Raw genomic sequence first — 6000 nt, forward strand, 5'->3', positions numbered from 1 at the left:
ATAGGAGGAAGGAAAAGGTAAAAGCTCAGGAGAAAATCCATTATGAGATTGAATTCCAACACTAATCATAACAAATATTATATATTTTGATCACTCTTATGATTGAAAAAAAAAAAAAAAAACATAGATACCCATCAAAACAAGTTGTTTTGGCATACCCTTTAATATTGAAAAGGTTATATGGTTTCAAATATTTTGAGGATAAATGTTTGCAAAAAAATATTTATTTATATATAGATCATATTGAGGATTATGACGGGGCCTGAAAGATATACTATCTCACATATGACTTATATTTGACAAATAGTAATACCAAATGGTGTTTATCACCGCAGCAATCTCCACCGATTCCAAAGACTTTGACTTTTTATCACCAACACGCAATAGTCTTTTTTTTCATCCAACGGTTCAAGACTCTTCATGCTAATCAAACTATTGCGAGGCATGATGCATGGAAAAGGGCAATTATTGCAAGCATAATTTCCACAACTTTATGTAGAAGTGCTTCTTGACTTGACTTGCCTTTTTTATTAATTAAAACAAAGAATTAGAAAAAAGAATCAGCGAGCAATAAAATGTTTCTTAGTTGGTAAACAGTACTCTCCACCAACTAATTTTATAATTCTTTTCGCTAATAAAGTTTAGATTGCGATCCAAAAGAACCAGCGAGCGATAATGACGCGAGGCATGATGCACGGAAAATGGCAATTTTTGCAAGGGTAATTTCCGCAACTTCATGTAGAAGTGCTTCTTGACTTGACTTGCCTTTTTTATTAATTAAAATAAAGAATTAGAAAAAATAATCAGTTAGCAGTACGATGTTTCTTAGTTGGTAAACTGTACTCTCCACTAACTAATTTTGTAATCTTTTTCGCCAATAAAGTTTAGATTGCGATCAAAAAAGAACCAGCGAGCAATAATGATGCTCCTTTGTTGGTAATCATACTCTCCACTAAGTAATTTAATATTCTTTCCGCTAATAAAATTTAGATTGTGATAGCAGTTAGTCTCTTTTCAAAAGATGGATGCGCAGCTTCAATGTCTTATCCAATTTGAAGGCCCTTACTCACGCATTTTTATTGTCTAATGACGATGGTACATGGAGAAATTGTCAATCAATTCTAATTTTTTTGTACGAATGACGATAACATTTTAACTTTTTCAATTTTCTCAATTTGGTCTTAAATCTTTGTACGAAATCACAATATAATCATTTTGGCTAATTCTCATAAAAAAATCGCTGATATTGCAAGTCACGTAGGATAGTCGACAATAATTGAATCATATGTCAGTAATTTCTTATATAAATTGACGAGATGGACAACATTAAATTTTGTGCAAATGTTTAAGACTAAATTATCAAAATTGAAAAGTTTTTGATTAAATTGACATTGATACGATACATCTAAGACTTGTTGGATAATTTGTTCCTATTATGTGTATTAGCATGTAGTTGTGGAGAAGAAACTTATTTCATCATAAAATTAGAAGACAACTACTAAATTCGTGCATAGAGTCACCTCGTTACAACTTTAAGGTTGATCAAAGATTATATTCAACTGCTTAAGTAAACAATATCTTGAATGAGTCAATTTAGGGATATGACCCTCGAGTTGGGCCTAATAGATGAACCATTGATAAAACAACAACTTGTAGTGGCAGCATACAAATGTTTTATTTTATTTCGAGTAATGATGATGGAACATTAAACGAACAAAATGATATAAAAAGGAACAAAGAAAGATGAGATACAGAACATAGGATTAAGACACGACATAGGGTCCAGGAAAAAGTAATAAGAACAAAAGCAGGAGAATATGATTGGTTTTTCTCGAGCCAAAAAGAGAAACCATAATATTTTTTGTTTCATGTGATAAAGGTCTCGTACATGTCAAAGAATCAGAGAAAATTCCTCGAGTACATCAAGAGAAGATGCATTCATATGTCATCATGCTCATCAAGGTGAAGACGGAACTTGCGTCATTAAAGTGAATAGAAGAAATGGAGATGTAAAATAATCTTAACAGAAGGTCTTGTAAAATTTATAATTCTAGAAAATAAAATTCACATCATTTTCTAATAGGTCATACATATGCACTCAATTTTTTCCACAATATTTGAATGGTAAAAATCTCCAATTGAATTTCTTGATTGTATAAACCAAAGCGAGTCAAGTTCAGAATCTATTTCTAATTATTCGACTCAACTCGATCTCCATTAATAAAGGAGGCATTCTCTTTTATATAATATCGCAATTCTTGATCCTGAATATTTTGAGTTATACCTTACTTCAGCGGCCTGAATATAAATCTAGGAAAAGCCACACAAATTACAGACGCATGAGAGGAAAAATCAAAATTGGGTCTTGGAGGCAAAAGAAAAGCTCCAAAAAACACAGTTTTCTTTTTTCCGACAATGAATTGTGCATTCTTCACTTCAAGAAAATACGTTCACGGTGTTGTCAATGTGCTTATCGCTATTTTCTAATAGACTAGCTTTTCCACATGACTTGCGGTCAAATAATTTGACAAAATTCCAAAGATGCTTTTACAAGGAAAATAATACAAACTTTCGATGAGAAAAACATTTTGGCCAAAACCGGTGGTGGCACGTCGTACAACAGGAGAAAGCGTTAATTATTGCACTAAGTGGACTCTATAATTGTCAAATTTTAGTAAAGCTAATGCTCAAAGAGCCCGTCAAGTCACTGGGATTGGAGTGCCTTCATCTGCATCAGAATCTGGACTCCGGCCGCTGCGGATTGCTGGAGCCAAGCGCGACTCTCGTAATTTTTAGTGGGTAGGGTCTGAAGTCAATTTCAGTACAAAAGAAATGGCGGAGTGGGCCCTTTTGTTTTCAATTAATCGTGTAATCAGATGGAGGCATTTGCTCTTTTCGGAGACTCCGTAGATGTCGTGTAAAGATGATTAAATGAAGCTTTGCACTACACATGTGAGCGCGGACACCTTGCAAACATCGACTAAAGTACGAAATGGAGCCAAGGTTTAGCAGAGTCTATGCAAAAAAAAAGAAAAAGAAATACAGGTAAGTTAAGAGTTACCAAACTTATGATGAAAAATAACATCGAATTAATAGAAGATCACAGGATCCTCGATAGAAGTACGGGGATCTTCTCAAATGTGAGAGGGATGTTGGAAGTTTCACATATGATGATTGCCGGCTGGCTTTCATTTTAGTTTGCGAAAATGGTGATCTTTTTAGTCCACACCTTCATCTAAAAACTTAAGATACTCTACAAAATAGATGAAAAAAATCTCTCTTTTTTTTGCGTCGAGTGGGGGATAAGTTTTTAGAATCATTATAGTAATTTCACAAAATCTTTCAGATGTCCTAACTCCATTACCATATGAGATTTTGATAAGATCATTATCAACTGTTTTGAAAATTTAAGTTGTTATATGAACGCATTATTTATTATTTAAATATTTTAATAAACAATGCACTTCTGGCAACTTAATACAAAACATTTCATGACATTTTCTATCATGGCAAAATTCCTGACAACATACACCTCTTCAGATACAATAAATCCTCCACCCCCTTAGCATCGTCAATCCTTCCATCCACATCTACCTCTTCTCCTCTTCACTCATATCTCTCAAAGATCCCCTCTACAACGATCTGGTGGGCCAACACAATTTGAGACAATGAGATTATTTAGTCCTCTCTTAATTCTGGTTTTTGCGCAATATCGTTTAGACATTTTTGACATTTAAGACATTTATAGTTCGTGAGAAAAATATTTTAGAGAACTCTAGGTACAACAATAAGTCCATGACCAAACAACTTATTACACTTTTCTATCCAGCCTTCTATGGTTACTTGAGAAACCAATCTCGTGTTGTACCATGTTGAGCCCAAATGTTGTGCGGTAACTTTTGCATGAAGTGTTGTACCATATAAACACCTAGAAATTTTCAGTAATAATCATTTGTATGGTATGACAATTTGCATCGGAGCAATGGCAAATTTGTGCTCTAAAACTGAGAAAACTTATAAAGAAAACTTCTACACGACGAAGAAAATCAGATTCTCCTAAGGATGAGTAGAGCTTAATATACCCGACCCCAATACTCGAAGCATCGTGGAAAATTGCACTGCACTGCACTGCGTGTGCAGAAGATATTGTTGCACTTTGGCTTTCCATAATTCAAGTTCAGTTTAAATACTACATTTTCTTGAAAGTCGTATTAAAATGTTTTTTTTTTTTTTTTTTTTTTAAGTTCTCCATTGCACTTGTTTTGGCAATTCTTCTTTACGGACACAGGGAACTCATCAAATCGATCGCTCAAGAGCTACTGGTTAAGCTGTAGGGTTAAACGTAGGTTCATTACCGAGCATGGGGTCGTATTGAATGATCAATAAGAAGGCATAGTGAAAATTATTAGATGCTGAAGTTGAAGGAGCACGTTTTGTTGTAATTTACTGGTTTGGTGGTAGTGGTAAGATGTCTTTGCCGGTCTTATTTTTAGTCAGTTATATGCTAGCTTAACTCTTATGCAACTTGAGGAGTGTAGTTGGCCACTGAAGAGTGCATATCTTGATTCAAACGCTTTCCAATTGTCACACAACTTCTTATAGAAATTATCTAAGATGAGAATACAACAAGTGATGTAATTTTTGTATGGCAATTACTTGAGTGTCATGATCTTTTTGATTAATTGAGTATCATGACTTTCAAAAAAAAAATATGTTCATTTGAGTGAATTAACTTCTAAAAAATTTCACTTAAATATCATAACTTTCAATTCATCATTTAAATTCTAATTGCCATCACAAGTGCCATGATCTGTAGCATTTGTGGGGAATAGCCGAACAGAACTCGTATTTTGCATTTCAATTGAAAAGAAGGAACTCATTTTGCATTTCCCTCCATTTCCTCCCACTTTTTGGAGGAAAATATCTTTGCAACGTGACCCACGCTGCGTCAAAAGTCGTACTCCCATCGGCAGCATGAATGAGGGTGACATAACACGAAGCTTTAATAATTGTCAAGGGACTAGTGACTGACGATGGCCAAAAAGCAAAACTTAAGTCCACCTAGGTTAACTCTTAACCTCATTTTGTTCTGTCTTCATCCTCCTCCTCTGCGTTTTAGAGAGAGAGATAGCAGCATCAAAGCAACGATGGTGGACGTGTCGGGGGAAAAGACCCGTAAGGACTTGGAGTTTGGCAATGGGAAGCGTCGGCTTCGTGAATTGGTACATTACTTATTTTTGCAGAGAATCTGATAATGTCATTACGTGGAGGGTACTAGCAAAGAGAGATTAGACAGAGAAAGATCCATATAATCCATGAAATAGGCTGACACTATCGAGTGTCTGCAACACTTGCAACATTGATATGGAGTTAATGATCCCCTTAACATAAACACATAATTACATACAAATACACTGCATATTCCCTGGATCCGTTGACAGGGAGTAATCAATGATATAAAATTGGGTTTTTTTTTTAGAACTATTGAAGTGTGATTTTGAGAAATAAATGATGATGATTATAGTTTGTAAGTTCTACACAAAAAATGAAAAAGTCATCTTCCATGAACCTTCAATTTCTCTTGATAGTGTTGTGCATGTAGCTCAAAACCTATGCATATTGCATTTATTAAATAAGATAAAAAAATTAAAAAGGTGTTGGAGAAATCTTTCCAGAATATTTTGAAGCTGACAAAACGTTTCTATCAGTCTAGTCTGGATATTTGCAGACCGACAGTTTAAAGTCTGAAGACTTTATGATCACCAGACTCAGCACTCAAGACTCAAGACTATTCTCACTGACAGTCTTTCTAATCCAGTGACGAAGGAAATCCAGAGCCGAAGTATATGGTTGAGGATTCGATCCTATCCTCTGGAGAAGATCCCTTGGTTGGATAAATATAACGGATTCTTTTATTCGTATCTAGATCGATTGAAGATCCGATGGTCGACGAAATATTCTTGGAATGTTCTATTCTTGGAAACCAAGATCCTGATTGTA

Source organism: Eucalyptus grandis, chromosome 7, assembly GCF_016545825.1.
Source record: "Eucalyptus grandis isolate ANBG69807.140 chromosome 7, ASM1654582v1, whole genome shotgun sequence".
NCBI classification, from domain to species: Eukaryota; Viridiplantae; Streptophyta; class Magnoliopsida; order Myrtales; family Myrtaceae; genus Eucalyptus; species Eucalyptus grandis.